The following is an 18,100-nucleotide window of genomic DNA, read 5'->3' on the forward strand; positions in this document are numbered from 1 at the left end:
TGAAATCTGTTTGGCCAGAAAACTACAATGACACAATTAGATAGTCACCAAACAAAAATAATAGGTAGAACCTGAGATGAGATATTAGTATGATGAGATTTTTATGAATGGTGCATATCTTTTCTACTGTACGGTTAATAGATTTTATCTACATTTTGTAAATTAGTATAAACTACTATAAGTATATTTGATTATATTTAATACAATTAAATTACACTTAAAGGATAAAAATATTAAAATAAGAAAAAAATAATAAATATATAATTGCAAACTTAGAAGACTGAATCAGATAAGGAAATTTGGAGAAATTAAATTATTTCATTTTTTTCAACATTTCATGACAGAAAACCCATTATTGATATTATGTAAATTTTGTAAACAAGGAATGCATTAAAAATTTTTTTTTAACGTTTATGTATTTTTGAGACAGAGACAGAGCATGAACAGGGGAGGGGGGCAGAGAGAGAGGGAGACACAGAATTGGGAGCAGGCTCCAGGCTCTGAGCCATCAGCCCATAGCCCGACACAGGCTTGAACTCACGGACCGCAAGATCGTGACCTGAGTTGAAGTTGGAGCTTAACCGTCTGAGCCACCCAGGCGCCCCAACATGGAACGCATTTTAAAACATGTTATATGAAGTTAGTAAAGGAGCACTAAAAACTGTAAAATAAAATTTAAATTTGACTAGAGCTTCAGACTATAAATATGTGCTACAAGATCTGGTATTAGGTAAGAGTGCCTTTTGTTTCCCTCAACAAGAAAAAAGAAATAAAAGACTAGGCACTAGATATTTTTGACACTTCTGAGGGAATTATCTATCAGACAGTGTATCAACAGAGATAAGTTAAATGGTAGAGGATTATAGAATTCAGGTCAAAGTGGAAATGACTGAGAAAATTCAAGGGACAAGGAAGTCATTTTATCAGACAGTTCTTTCATTTTATATGATAAAAGTAAATTCTGAATTCATTTTTAGAAGTCAAGTTTTCTTACATTATCTCGTCCAGCTGAAGAAAGAATAGGCAGTGCACGTACAAATATGCATGTGAGTGTGTGTCTGCGGGCGGCATATGAATGTGTAGCAGTGCTCAATCACTGAGAGCCTCTAGTGGTGACGGTGAGGTGACAGGACTTGTCCTACAGCACCCTTCAGGGCATTGGAAAAAGGAAAATAATAAGCCTCCAAGAGTTTATACCCCTTTAGCAGTATAATATAATATACTGACTCTACTCGAATAGAGAAGGAAAGTAGCATCAGAGATAGAAACAGGTAATACTATTCAGAGACATAGAATAAGACACATATATTTATTTCTCTAATGGTGCATTTTGATAGGAAAATAACCATATTTGGGGCTACAGATTATAAAACATAGCAGAAGTAATAGTAATTAATAGCTACCATTCTGAGCATGCGGTTTGGGTTCGTATGAGTGAATAAAATTGGCGATAGGATTTCACAGCTGTGTTTCCAGTGTCATGTCATGTAAGAATAACGGTCAGAAGGCATTTCTATCACATCCTTCACTGATGTACCAACAATAATATCAGACTATGCAACGGGTGGATGTTGTATCAATCCTGACACTGTCTCTTAATAAGTATGGGCAGGTTTCAATGTCTATTTCAGTTTCCTTATCTGTAAATAGGATAATTTTGACATCACTTCTTCATATCTATCAAATGAGATAATATATCCGACCTGTCTAGTACTGTCCATGAAATATAGTAAGCATGCTATAAATAGTAGAAAAAGAAGAATTGTAAAGGAAAAAAGACTAAGATGTCAGTGATAATAAATAACTATACACACATAACATAACTTTAACCTTTTGTTTCCAGAAGCCATTTCTATAAAAAAAACAAACAAACATGAATGTTTATTTATATTTGAGAAAGAGAGAGAGAGGCAGAGCACATGCGGGGGAGAGTCAGAGACAGAGACAGCATCTGAAGCAGGCTCCAGGCTCCAAGCTGAGAACTGTCAGCACAGAGCCTGATGTGGGGCTTAAATCCACTAGCAGCGAGATTATGACCTGACCCAAACAAAGACGCCCAACTGACTGAGCCACCCAGGCACCCCCAGAAGTCATTTCTAAAAGTCAAGGCTTTGGGGGGCATATATTATGCTTGTGATCTAAACAAGCTACCTACTCATGCGAGATTTCAGTCTCCTCATCTTTGAAAGGGATATTGATGATAGTACCTAGCTCTTACAGCTGGAGGAATGACTTACTAAGCACATGGAAAGTGCTTAGAGAGAGGCTGGCTAAGTTAAGTGCTCCATTAATGTTACTTATTGATATTCTTTGTAATAGCACAGAGCCTGATGCGGGGCTTGAACTCACGAAACCGTGAGATCATGACCTGAGCTGAAGCCAAGAGTCAGACACCTAACCGACTGACTGAGCCACCCAGGTGCCCCCAAAACCATTCATTTAAAAACACAAAGTAGCTCCTCTAAGATGGAAAGGAAAAGGGGAGTGCAAGACGAGAAAGGAAAACAGATGTGATTTGGAAAGTAGCATTCACGTTTCAAATTTACTGTTCTTCCAAATTTTGTATCTAAATCTCCTTTTCCTAACCTTACCAACTTATTTAAATAAAATAATAACTTCAGTAATGATTATTATGTTTAAGCCTTTTGTTGAGCACTTTACTTGATATATAAGATTCAATCCTTAGACCACTAGACGTAGGTAGAGTAATCCCTCTAATATTGCAGAAGAGGAAATTGAAACCTGTAGTTGTTAACTTGCCCGAGATGATAGAACTAGTAAGTTAACAGAGCTGAAATTCAAAGATGACTGCAATTAAACACACTCAGTTTAAGTATTTATGCTCCTGTTCAGAGACTCCCAAAAGATCTCCAGTTTCCAAGTAATGTTGAATAAACAAACACCCATGTTTCAGGTAATGGCAATTTGGGAGCTGGATGAGCCTAAGAAAAGTATCTGGCTTTCTCGTTCTCCTACTCATAAACCAACTGTATACTTGGTTGTTAGCCATTAAGAGGTTTTAACCTATCTAGAAATTGATGTGGATTCTTACTGAAGGGGGTTATAAATTTTTTTCAGGTCTCTATTAAACTGAACTAATCCTCAAATAAACACACTAATTTTTACAGAAATTTATTGAAACCCCTAGAATTCCACAAGCATTGAATGTATATTCCATAACACTGCAATTACACACTTCAGTTAAGTTCTGAATAAGTAGCTTAGTATAATATTAGTATCTCATTCTTTTTTTTTTTTCTTTTATAATCACTTTAAAAGAAAGCTCTGGATTTCTGGCTCTGAGCTAGAAGGCAACTTAATTTGGTTAAATAAAACCATTGTATAAGAAAAGGTTGCAAAGAGGTCCACTTTACAGAAGCCTAGAAATAGAGAAATCATAAATAGTTCACATGGCTAAAGAGAGAAAGTGCTTAATGATTTAATTGTTCTGTTTCTCTTTTGTCTTTTGCTTCTACCTTCTTAGAACTACTCTAAACACCATGCCATTCTCTTCAGTTCTTCACTTCCACAGATTTGAAAGACTATGGGAAATTTTCCCAATGCTTTTCCCTCCCAGTTTCCCATAATGATGTTTACATGTTTATAACAAAACTTTACACATATCACTCTAAGGTAAATACTATTTCTTTTTTTTTTTAATTTTTAAAATGTTTCTTTATTTTAAGAGAGAGTGAAAGAGAGGGAGAGAGGGAGAGAAAGAGAGAGAGAGAGAGAGAGAGAGAGAGGCAAAGAGAGAGGGAGACACAGAATCTGAAGCAGGCTCCAGGCTCTGAGCTGTCAGCATAGGGCTGGATGAGGGCGGGGCTCGAGCCCACCAACCCGGAGATCGTGACCTGAGCTGAAGTTGGACACTTAACTGACTGAGCCACCCAGGTGCTCCAATACTATTTCTTATGAGAAACCTAAGTAATAATAATGGTAAAAGCTAATATTTACCGGGTGCTCACACAGTGCCATATACTTCCCCCCGAATATATCATCATCCCATTTCTTTTACATGAGATTTATTTTGGTATAATTTACGTGTAGGAACAGTCACTCTGTTTAGGCATTCAGTTTGATGAGTTTTGTGAAATCACCACAATCAAGATCTAGACTATTTCTGTCACCCCAGAAATCCTCCAGTTCTCCTTTGTGGTCAATTTCTCCTCCTACCCACAATGCCCTATAAACACCAGTTTGAAAGTCTATTTTTATTGATTTGCCTTCCCCCTTTTTAAAAGTGAGGAAACTCATTCTCCAAAGGCCAAAAGATGGTAAATGGCTAGTAAGTGGCAGAACCCACATTCTATTCCACATCCCTCTGACTCTACAACTCTTACTGCTATCTACTTTATGCTTCTATGTCTTCATAGTGTAACTTTTCCTGTTAATTAATAATTTTAACCTCTTTTACTATGCCTAGTTTATTTTCATAAATTAATGTAATCAATGTAGAGATTTATCTTGTAATAGTATGGTGTATGTTAAAGCATAATATTAAATTATGGATATAGCTCAGTTACCAATTGCTAAAATTATGTTAAAAATAGAGAAAACATACAGTGAGCATCTCAACATTGCACGATTATTTTTGAGATATCAGTTTGTGTTTTCTTCTGTATTTCCCCTTCATCCCTGTTCAAAGCAGGGATATAATAAGCAGACCCTTTGAAATTCCATGCCTCAGGATGTTTTTCAGGAGGAATTACAGACAGAGTCAGAAGGCTTTAAAAACTAGAGACTCAGAAGAAATGATACATATGTCTGGGCAGGAGAAAGAGAGGTGCTTTTGGGGGCAAGGTGAGAGAAAGGAGGGCATTTTCTGAAGGAGGAAGGAAACAAAAGTTGAGGAGCTCTAGAATAGCTAAGATCTCTGTGTCACTTAATGGCAGCAGCCCATAAAAGCTGGAAAGACTTGATTCATCAAAAAGACAAAACTTTCTACCACTGGGGCTTCCAATGTCACCAATACATCAAGAGCAGAAGTGACCACACTGCGAAATTATAAGTGGCCATGTTTATACAAGCTGAGAAATTGATTTCTTATCAATAACCTGTGGACTATCAAATATACCTAAAAGGTACTAGCATTTACTATGCATTGTACATGGATTAATACAGTTCTATTAATCCTATTTCATAACTGAGGGAACTAAGACAAAGAAATGCTAAGTTCTTTGCTGAAGATCAACCATATAAGTAACTAAAAGGCAGAAACATGATTCAAACCCAAACATACAGGATTCTCACCTGAAAGCTTGTGTTCTATACTGCCAAAGCTACCTAAATTTAGAGATCTTGCTTTGAAGCTGGAAGAAGGAAAGAACTAATATCTACAAGTACTGAATTTTCAGACAATACACTAAGATTTAGGGTCAGATTTCAATTTTAGTGTACTAAAAGAATAGAAGAATGTATTTCTATATCACTGAAGGTGTAGACATAAATAAGTTCCCAATACATTAGCAGTATGAAATTTGATATGCTTTTAAGGATCAGTTAAGCATTTCAGTGGAAGTTTCTAATGGTATTAAAAATTAATAACAAGACATTCTGTGTCTGCGGATTGGAAGAATTAATATTATTAAAATGTTTATACTATCTAAAGCAATCTGAAGATTCAATGCAATCTCCATCAAAATCCCAATGAAATGTTTTATGAAAATTAAAAAAAAATCCTAAAATTCACAGGTAACCACAAAAGACCATATAGTCAGAGTGATCATGAGAAGAACAAATCTATAAGCATCACAATTTGGAAATATTACAAAGCTACAGTGGTTTAAAAAGTATGGTACTGGTGTAAAGACAGACACAAACCAGTGGAATAGAATAGAGAGCCCAGAATTAAACCTATACATATACAGTGAACTGATCTCTGATAAGGGTGACAAGAATACAGAATGGGTAAAGGATAGTCTCCTCAACAAACGGTTTTGGGACAACCTGATATCCACATGCAAAAGAATTAAATTGTACCCCTATCTTCTACCATACACAAAAAATCAACTCAAAATGGATTAAAGACTTAAGCATAAGCCCTGAAACTTTAAAACTCCTGGAAGAAAACATAAGGGAAGTATTTCTTGACACTGGTCTTGGCAATTATTTCTCGGATATAACACCAGAAGTAGAGGCAACAAAATCAAAACTAGACAAGTGGGACTGGATCAAAACAAAAAGCTTCTGCACAGCAAAAGAAACAACCAATAGAATGAAAAGACAACCTACAGAATGGGAGAAAATATTTGCAAACCATGTCTCTGATGATACTAATTTCCAAAACATAAAAGAAACAACTATATTCAATAGCAACCCCCATCCAAAAAACAAAAAACAAAACAAAAAAACCAGCCCAATTAAAAAATGGGAAAAGTATGTGAACAGACATGTTTTTTTTTTCAGTGAAGACATCCAGATAGCCAACAGGTACATGAAAAGGTGCTCAAAATCACTTATCATTAAGTAAATGAAAATCAAGACAGTAATGAGATATCGCCTCACACCTTAGAATGTTTATTACTAAAAGACAAGGGATAACAAATGCTGGTTAGTATATGCAGACAAGGGAAGACTTGTACACAGCTGGAAATGTAAACTGGTACAGACACTATGGAAAACAGTGTGGAGATTCATCAAGACATTACAAATAGAACTACCATTTGAGGCAGCAATCCTCCTTCTGGGTTGTGTAGCTGCACCCCAGCAGACTCTAATCCACAGTGGGTGAACATCCACAAGACCAAAGAAAAGACTTGGAGATAGTGATATTTATAAACCAATAGGTTTATTGGGAGAACTTAGGTGCAGGTTGTCCAGAAGCAGCGAACTGGACAAAGCACCTGCTACTGAGATCTACATACAGCAAACTTTTATTGTGTAGCAAGCTAGCCCAGCAACTATCTGTAGCACTTCCCCTTCTTGCACAGCCAGTGTTCCAAGGAGATCAAGGCCTACCATCTGGACATTCTTTATTACAAGGGAGACTCTTTAGGTTGGTTATGCTCAAAGCCCCTGACCTTGAATGATGAGCAACATACTTCTATATGTTCTGTTTGATGGGAATATATATAGAGAATGGGATCTCTGAATTCTCAAGATTGTGATTAAGAGTGGTATTCATGGTGCACCTTGCACAAACCATCCTTCCAGAATTTACCATACATGGGTTTACACCCAAAAGAAACAAAATTATTATATAGAAGATATATCTATACCTCTTTATTGATGGCTGCATTAGTCACAATAGCCAAGTTATGGAAAAAATCTAAGGGTCCATCAGTGGATGAATAAAGAAAATGACATATTATTCAGCCTTTAAAAAGAGCTATCATTTGCAGCAACATGGATAAATCTGAAGGGTATTATGCTAAATAAAATAAGCTAAAACAAAGAAAGACAAACACCACATGGTATTAACTTATATGCAAAATCTATCTATCTATCTACATACACACAGACACATACATACATACAACATACATACATACAAACTCATAAAAACAAGAGGAGAAAAGTGGTTGCCAGGGGCCCGGAGGTGGGTGGACAGAAGAAAAGTTTGGTGGAAGTTGGTAAAAGGGTAGAAACTTTCAATTATAAGATGAATAACATTTGAGGATCTAATGTATAACATCGTGACTGCAGTTAAGACATTGTATTGTATGAATGAAATTTGGTGAGAGAGTAGAACTTAAATGTTCTCACCCAGTGTCTCCCCCACCACAAAAGGTAAATATAGAGGTAGTAGATGTGTTAAGTCAATGGGGGGAATCCTTTCATAATTGTATACATATATGGAATCATCATGTTGTACACTGCGAGTATCTTACAATCTTGTCAATATACCTCAATAAAGGTTAAAAAAAGTTCAAAAACATTAAGAAAATGCTATATTCATTAAGTTTTTCAGCAAATACTTATTGAGCATCTATGTACTGTCTAGGGTCCAGGGGACACAAAAGATAAATAGGAGAGAGAGACAGAGAGACATACACAGAGACAGAAATGAAAACAAACCCCTGCCCTCTTAGGTCTTTATTTGAGGAGAGAATATCAAGAAACTGACAATATCAAAGTTGGTAAGTGTCATGGAGAAAAAAGAATCTTGCAGGAGTACTATGAGTATATGGGAAGACTTTACTGATAATGTGACTGTGAGGAAAGACAATGCAGCAGATCTGATTGGGCAATCTTTAACAGCTCCAGGGAAATCTGAGAACAGGTTTAATTCTTGGTCAAACTCTGGAAATATGCCCCATAGAATGTTCTTTGTTGCCAGTTGATGATGGTGATGTATACATTCAGAGCAATGGGATGTGCTTCACTAGCTTGTGAGGACTTACCTAGATTGTGCAATTATACAGATTGATGATGTGCCTGACTTCATTGTTGGAGTCTTGAGTTTTGGTTGCCATGCTATGTCAGGAGTTCTACATAAAAGCCCCTGACTCAGGGACTAAAACAAGCTTCCCTGGCAGAGACACTTCACACATGTCATGGCTACATTTGGAGAAGAATCAGTGTTTTGAAAATTCTTCTATAGATTGGGGCTGGGCACTGGTGGATGGGGCCCATATCCAGTTCATTCTGTGAGAATTGGTTATTACCTACAGTTCTTTATGACATTCTGGGTCTATACACCATGTTAGTTTGAAGTGACCATGCCCACTCTTGGCAACCAGTCATAATTGGTTAGACCAGGGTGATTATAGGCCCTTAAACTAATCCATTTGATTCTTTCTCCTGAGAATTAGGATTTAGGACAGCATGAGTCTCAGCAGTAAGATTTGAGGAATAGAGTATGGGGGAAGCATATATCCATAGCTAGCAAAGCTATGTTTTGTAAACTGAGGTAGAAAATTTGAACTGCAGAAAGAGAGAATAAAGAAAAGATGCAAAATGTAGTAGAGATGAAAAAGCAACCAGCCTCAGCTTCTGGGGCTCATAAAAGCAGAGAGATAATGTTAGTACCTCGTGAGACCCAGTTGTATCTTTGGCCTTGAATCTTACTTAAGACAATCCTTTATTTTTTTCAATAATTTCCTAGCTAGTTTAAATTGGTTTCTTTTGTTTAAAACAAAATGATCCTTAAGATGGCCCCCAGATAGATAGGACGTAATTCACAACATTTTGAGGCCTGTTGTCTACCAGTACTTCACAACTGAATCATCTGGGAAGCTGTTAAAATGCTGCTGATCTGAATGTCTATCAAACTCCCATGGATGCTAATTATGCTGGTCCATGGACCCCACTCTGAAAGGGGCTGGAATTGAATTTGTAGCACAGTGGCTAACAATGAAGTTTAAAATTGGGTTTGGACCCAATCTCTAAGTGACTGCATATACAATGCCAAGAAGACTTCAGAGTATTCTATAGGAAATAGTATGATGCTAGTGTTTTGTTTTGTTTATTCATTTATTTTTAATGTTTATTTATTTTTGAGAGAGACAAGCAGGGGAGGGGCAGAGAGAGAGGGGGACAGAAGATTCAAAGTAAGTTCTGCACTGACAGCAGTAAGCCTGATGTGGGGCTTGAACTCACAAACCTCAAGATCATGACCTGAGCTGAAGTCAGATGCTTAACTGACTGAGCCACCCTGATGCCTCTCTTTTGTTTTTTTTACACATAGTTGCATAAAGATAACCCTGTCAGCAAAGTGGCAAATGGAAGGGACAAAGAGAAAAAAGAGATCAAATAGGAAAATATTTTACAGGGAAGTATTGGGAAATACTTGTTTTCATGCCTTACAAAGGAATAAAGTTTGGAAGACTTCTTTTAAATTTCATATTGAACACAAGTTTTATGTTTATTTCTGACACTTGAAAAAACAAATCACCAGGGTGTTTTTCTTCGAATGTTTGCAGGTGCGGATAATTAAAACTACCACACTTACTTGCATTTGATTGTGTGAGCATTCTTATGTCTACAAGTGATTCTAATCAACTTCACTAAACACAGGGGGGGAGAAAACCTCTATAATTAACAAAACTTTATGTACAATCATTAGGGTTTAGAATTATAATTCATATTACTTCCTAATTATTATTTTTATCCACTTGAACTTCTATTTTTCTTAGGGAACAATAATTTATGAAATGATCAAAATACTTTTCATTCTTTTTAATAAAACAATTAAGGAATGAATAGAAAACAGTCAGAAAAGTATTTCAAATAATAAACCTCTGCCCACACATAATGATTGATTAGATGAAATAACATTTCAAGTTATTTGTTCAAGTTCATTCTTTTTTGGGGGGTTATTTTTATATGAATAGCTCGTCCTTCATCTTGCACTGATACACCTTATCTAGAATAGCAAGTTGAGAGTGAATGGATCTGTTAGTGCACAAGCTGTACTTAGGCATCTGTTCTTCCCAACCAGTGCACAGGAACATGTATAATATATAATATAGCTCATTAGTGAAGAGAAAAGCTTTGAAGTTATAAAGACCAAGGATCAATCATTCACTTCATTTCAAGGCTTTGTGGCATCATCTATAAATTGAGGTAATACTTTCTTCTTCGTAGAGTTGTTGACAATTAAGTGAGGCAACATATGCACAGATCCTGATGTGTACTATATTCCAAAATGCATACTTGCTGTTACTCTAACACTTTTGTAAGTGGACTTACTCTCTTGGAGAAGTCTTAACATTAATGGAGCTGTGGTATGCAATAAATTGCAATGATGTTACTTAAAATTTTCACTTTATTTCAAATTGCATAATTTAAACAAATAAAATGTCACAGATGGGTCAGAATAATCCAAATATTGAATTATGGATGACAAGTAGCACAAGTTAAATGATTCAACCCAACCTTTTTTTACTCTAGACCCAGTAGAACAAAGAATCTCAAACCACACTGATTCCAGAGCCTCATCTCCCAAAATTCTTAGTCATAGGCTTAAGGTGATATATAGGAATCTCTATTTTTAATGAATACATCAAGTAGATTCTGAAGCAAGTTATTCTCAGGTCCCACTCTGAGACCTACTCCATGAATCTGAGCTGTCTGAGAACAAATGCCAAGTGTTCATGTCTGCATACTCAGTGCCTGACTCTGTGTCTACTATGCACTAAGTATTCAGTAAATATATTATAAAATAAATTATTAATATATCAAAACCAAAATTGTTAATGCTGTTACTATTTTGGTGATTATTTCAATTGAGAGTTGTATGATATTTTAATTTTTATTCTGATTTGTGAGACTGGACTGTTATATTCAAATTAATTGTTGTGACGTCTGGCAAAAATGAAAATAAGGCAAATTTATTTATTTTAAAATATAAAAAGACTTAAATGTGTTGTTTACTTATATTTATACTTATCCTTGGACACTTTCCACAATACCAAAATATCACGACATGAAATTAGAAACTAGCAACATTCAATATGGAACTATGCATTAATCTTCTTCCTTAGAATTAACTTTATTTTCCAACTGATACAAAACAGAAAGTTAATCCCTTGTTTCTCCTTGACCAGTAAACTCCAAGCAGAAAAAGAACATACAATTGAGGTGTCTGGCTGGATCAGCTGGCAGAACATACAACTCTTGATCTCAGGTCATGAATTCAAGCCCTACATTGAGTATGGAGCCTACTTAAAGGAAAGAAGGAAAGAAAGAAAGGAAAGAAAGAAAGAAAGAAAGAAAGAAAGAAAAAGGTATGCAATTAACATCTGAATATTGATGAAACTAAGGATGCTAGCCAACAGAAAGAATTACCAGCTAAATAAGCAATTAATCAGGATACCAATAAATATGCAATACAGTCAGCAAATGGAAAATGAGCCTGAATATAAATTATGTTTGACTGTAACATCAAAATTTTACTTTCAGTGAATAAATGTTCAATTTGTCTCCTGAAGGTGATCAATATTATACTTGAATATAACATTCAAATCGTGACTATTTTTAAAATCATATATTTTATTTAAGTAATATTTTAAAACTACCCAAGCCACTAAATTTTTTTAATATGAAATGTATTGTCAAATTGGTTTCCATACAACACCCAGTGCTCATTCCAACAGGTGCCCTCCTCAATGCCCAGCACACACCTCCCCTCCCTCTCACCCCCCATCAGCCCTCAGTTTGTTCTCAGTTTTTGAGTCTCTTATGTTTTGGCTCCCACCCTCTCTAGCCTTCTTTTTTTTCCTTCCCCTCCCCCATGGTCTTCTGTTAAGTTTCTCAGGATCCACATAAGAGTGAAAACATATTATATCTGTCTTTCTCTGTATGACTAATTTCACTTAGCATAACACTGTATAGAAAAGGATTTAAAACCATCCCTGAACCTGCTAACATTGTAAACTTGGACAAATAATTGAATGCCTTCCATCATGTTATTTTTGAGATTTGAGATTATCATTGCTCTCTGGTCATATATTGTTAATTTGTCTTCAGGAAGTATATAAATTAGATGTTAAAAAGATCAAAAGAAAACAAATTTTTGAGGATGTGTATTGAATTAAGAATAAAGCTAGGTGATGAAAATACACTGTTGAGCAGGTAAAGTCCTGATAAGCGTATAAGTTTCAGAGACATCTGGCCTCTATGGTCTGCCAAGCTAATGCAAGCAGTCTCTCTTCCAACCCCTAAATAATTCAAATATACAGGTAAGCTTAAAAAAAGGAAAGAAAAATTCCTAGAAATAAGAGGAAAACTCAAGGCTGGAGATTTTATCAAGTACTAAACCAAATAGAGCAGGTGAGTTGTCAGAAACTATGATCACCTAGTATCACCTAGAAGGTGACTTGAAATCTCAGAGCTGCCTAGTTGTAAAATCATTCTAAGAATATTTGTTTTCCATTTGTCTAGGGAATGTTCTAAGGAAGTTGAATATACCACTGTAAATTCTTATGGGAATAAAAAAATAAACATCCAGTGGAAACTGGGACTCCAAGCTGTGCCATCTATTAATATGGAAACTAAAATCATGTTTTCTAATTATATATACAGGAAACTCAGCCCAAATATTAACCTAAAAATGATATACAATGAATGACATTAATAAAGGTCATGATAAACGTGGAGAATCCCTACTGGAGCACCTCTACAATTCAAAGCAAGAAAATATCCCCAAAGCAAACATGTGACTCATGTTGGGAATGAGATATCAAGAAACAGAAGTACCCAGAACAGAGAGAAACAACTATGAGGAATAGAGAAAGAACATGATCAAAGAGAACAAAAGGAAAACTTATAATTTAAAAATAATAGAGAATAGAATAACTCAGGGGAATGTTAGCACTTTGAAAATGTTCAGTGAAAGAATGAAAAGATTATAATCCTTTCAGAAAAAATAATGCATTGCAGAAATGTAATGTAGAAATATAGGTTAAAAAATAAGTCATCGATATAAATTAAAAAAGACAAGTGTTGATAACTCCCATGGGTAGACACAACTGAAGAAAGAATTACATAATGAGATGTTAGATTTATGGAATACAAAAAAATACACCACAGATAAATAAGATCTTGGGGGAAAAAAAACTGTGAACATTAAAGAAAGATGAAGAAGTTTCAACATATAACTAATAAGAGTTTCAGAAGTAGAAAATAGAGATAAGAGGGGAGCCTGGGTGGCTCAGGCGGTTAAGTGTCCGACTTTGGCTCAGGTCATGATCTCACGGCTCATGGGTTCAAGCCCTTTGTTGGACTCTGTGCTGACAGCTCAGAGCCTGGAGCCTGCTTCGGATTCTGTGTCTCTCTCTCTCTCTGCCCCTCCCTCACATGTGCTCTGTATCTCTATCCCAGAAATAAATAAAACATTAAAAATTTTTAAAAAAGAAAGAGAGATAAGGGATGAAAGTATATATTCAAAGCCATGACTGAAAATTCCACAATTTAAAAAGAAAAAAAAAATTATGCATGAGTCCCTAGGATGAAGAAGTACTCAGAAAACCAAACAACATTTATAATGAAACCGTATCTGTTTTGTAATGAAAATGCAGAATATAAGAAGCAAGGGAAAAAAATTCAGGAAAAAAAGATTATCTTCAAAAATTGATAGTTAATTTTATTGCAGAGTAAAACATTTGAAGCTAGATTACAAAGTAATAATATCTTCCAAGTGTTTAAGAAAAATAGTTGTTAATCTAGAAATCTATACTAAAATAAATACTACTTATATGTGAAGGCTTAATCCATACTTTCAGACACAAAAAGACAAAAGTTTACATTTCACTTACTTTCACATTACCAAAGGGAAATAAAAGAACTAAAGAAGAAAGATGTAGTTGAAAAAAACAATGATAAGCAAATAGATTGCTAAAACATTTTAGAAAATCTCAATCCATATTCACTGCCAATAATTTTTTTAAAAAAATTACTTATTTTTATGGAATTTTTAAACAAGAATAATGAAATTGGCAATAATAACTTGAAAAATTAGAATAATAAATTAAGATTGATCTGTTGTGTTTGGTAAGTGTGCATATAAACACACTTTAGTGTTACCAGTTAGTTTAACCAGTAAATTTACTAAGTGTTTATATTAAAAGTTTATAAATGACCATTAAAATAATTTATTTGGAATGCCATTCTACACTAAGAAATCAACATAAGTGAGACCAAAAATATCCATTTCAATGGAAGACAGAATGGGAGTGAAAAAATCAGAGCAGAGCATAGCAAATAGAAAAATCTAGAAATTAATAATATATTTAATTTAAATGTACATAAAATGGTAACAAAAATAGTAAACTTGGAAAAACAAGTAATAGAATATGTATAGTATGATATATTACTGTTTATATCTTCATATATCAAAACTGATAGATCTCAAAAACACGAAGGTAATAAACAAGCTATAGAATAAGTGTATTATGATACCACCCTATAAGAAACTTCAAAGAGACCCAGTTCTGTCTAGGGTTATGAGAGCCTCTGCCATTCATAACACATACAGCAGTCCAATATATTACTTATGGACACAAATAACACTACTAAAAATATTACAACATGGATAAACCTCAATCTCAAAATAATGGTTACTTTTGTAGAATGAGACTGAAGACAGGCACAAGGGGAGCATCATCTCCTCAACTTTATCTGGAGTACCTATTTATTCAAGCATTTATTTAAAAACAGTGGTGCCTGCGTGGCTCAGTGGGTTAAGTGTCTGACTGGCTCAGGTCATGATCTTGTGGTTCGTGGATTCAAGCCCCCCCATCGGGCTCTGTGCTGATAGTTCAGAGCCTGGAGTCTGTTTCAGATTCTGGGTCTCCCCCTCTCTCTCTGCCCCTCCCCCATTTGCATTCTGCCTCTCTCTCTCTTAAAAATAAACATTAAGCAAAAATTAATTTAAAAATAATTTTGAAGTTATCAAGGTAAAAGTTTAACATTTATTACAGTTTAGCAGCATTTACATGAATATTTGTAATGTTAAACTTTGAATGTTCCTTTGTGCTTAGGTATATAATAATTATAAAATTTTAATGACATTCTAAAATAAATTTTTCTTTACTTACATGTGGAATACTGGAACATTAAGTTTTCTCCAGCAAAATACTAGGGTAATAGAGTAATACATGCTTTCTCCTGAGAAAATCAATACAATTATTGTTATAATGCTTTATTTTTCAAATATAGTATTATATTCCCAACTTTCAAATTACTAGTTCCAAAGGAATGTCAGACTACTTATAAGTATCTGACAAGTCTGGATTTGGCTGAAACCCAGTGGTATTTATCTATTTCAAAATTGCAGGTGTTATTTATACCATGTGCATGAAACTACTGATACATGTCAAAATTGCATTTTCCTTGTATTGTCTCAGATCACTTGGAATAATTTTCACAATTTCAAGGATCTGATTCCCTACCAACTCAGACTCTCGTAAATCCGGGGAATGTCAGCTTTAAAAAAACTCATGTCTCTTCATAAATAAAAATTTATCCATGGGAGTTTCATAGGAAGTACTGTCTTCCATGATAGATGTAAGGCTCACTAGAATTATGAGTGAGAGTGAGGGATAAAGTTAAGAAACTGTACAATTACAAGCAATAAAGGCCCAAATGAAATTAAGTGTTAATGAGTCTGGCCTTAATTGAGTTTTACTCCCACTGCTAAACTCTTTAGTGAAATATATTATCACATAATTTCTTTTATGATGCATTAAAATCTGTACTATATTAAAGCATTAGTTATTATGATACTTAAAAAATATGACTTGCTTCATTTCACAGTATTGTTTATCTGTCAAACTCATTATCACAGCATTGCAGTTGTTTGTCAGAACTCCTCAACCTGGGAAATAAGTTAATTTAGCTATCATATTCACAGAAATTGCCTTTTCTAATGCAAGATTTATTTGATTTTAATTTAAAATCCTCAGTGAATATCCTGATAGGCCTGTAATTCCACATTGGAGCCCTCCATTTACATGGAGCCAGAGACATGGATTCAGAGGTGACCCTGTCTTTTTTCTGAGAATCTTCACTTTTCAGTGAATTCTTAACATCAACTGTTGTTATCCCAGGATCCACAAAGGTGATTTGGGAGCAGCAGTGTGTCAGAAGAGGACGAGTGATCCTTTACATTTGACATTTAGTGAAGTAACTCTACATTGGACTCCACTTACTCCCCAAATACCACAAGCTAAACAAGATCAGAGTCCAAGAGCAAAAAAGGAAAACACTGCACTCTGTTGGTCAGTAGCATAAAGGCTTCATGTTGGTTTCTCAAACTGAAACTTCAGCTTAGCCTCTTCTTCATAATATGTAAAGGTGTTTTGGAATCACAGGTCTGAGATAGTGGTTTTGTGTTCACAGTCCTAAGACTGCTGTTTCCTAGACATAGAGTTCTGTTAGGATCCTTTAGCACCTGGGAACAGTGCCGTGAACATAATCAAAGCAAAAAAAAAAAAATCATGAGTAGATAAATGACTTATGCATGGATGTGTACATAATAAATAAATTAATGGATAAAAGGAATGGATTCAAATATGCTCAATCTTGCCAAGCCTTAGTTTCCTCATCTCTAACTAGGGAAATGAGATCCCTAACATGAAGAATCATTATTAGAGAAAAAACAATAATGCATTTACCTGGAACAAAGTAGAAGTAAAAATAATATGGAATACAACTTGAGTAAACTCATATTATAACCTGGCTAGTCATGCATTGTTTCATATTAATTACTGACCGAAATGTTCTGTAGCATAAGATAGTGGTTCAGTGTAAAATTATGTAAAATCATACCCACTAAAGAATGTCAGTATAATCTCCCTGTAAGTAAACTTTGTGCTTTGCAAATTTTAACCTCAAACTCCTGTCACTGTCACTGTCCTGTCACATGGCATATCTTTTATAAAACAGAAAACACTAGCCACATACCAAAGAATGTACTTGGGAAATCACTGAACATTACACAGCCTCACTATTCTGTCCCCTCTGACACTTCTTTGATCTTTTAACATTTTAGAGGTAACGGTGAAAGGTCAAAAGTTCTGAAATACTGATATTTCCTCATAGAATAGAAAATTCACTTGATGAAGGGGATGGAATTGGCTACTTTTGTAGAGGTTCTGGCAGAAACGCTGCTGGGTACAAGATCTTGTACGGAAGTAGACATTTTTTTGTGAGACACTAGGGATTGAATGGCACTCCTTTTTAAGATTATCTTTCCTTTCTTTTGGGGAGGAGTAAAGCTGATGTTGGCATACTTCATGACTGCATTTTTCAAGTTATGATCTAGAGATTAGTATTTCTTTCAAAAATTAAAAAAAAGAATAATATTATGCCCACAAATGTCTTGCAATTCATACTACTTCTTAAAAAGTATGGCATTTATTGCATTTTTAACTATAATAAAACTGAGTGAAATGATTGTGAGGTACAGTTAATGCTTCAGCTGACTCTTACAAGATAGGTGCAATTTTAATTTAAGTATAATATCTTTAATTTAGCCAATTTCACTTAGCTCAAAATCTGTGTAGAGACTCTAAATGAAAAACTAAATTTCAGCTTTCAATTTTGAGTAACAGATGAGAAAAATTTAATCAAAAAGTTTAAATTTTATTGTATAATAGTAAGATGATTTTTCTGAGGTTGATATCGTAGCAGATGAGAAAGCATTCTTCTGTCT

The sequence above is a fragment of the Prionailurus viverrinus genome, chromosome B2 (genome assembly GCF_022837055.1).
Source record: "Prionailurus viverrinus isolate Anna chromosome B2, UM_Priviv_1.0, whole genome shotgun sequence".
NCBI lineage: Eukaryota > Metazoa > Chordata > Mammalia > Carnivora > Felidae > Prionailurus > Prionailurus viverrinus.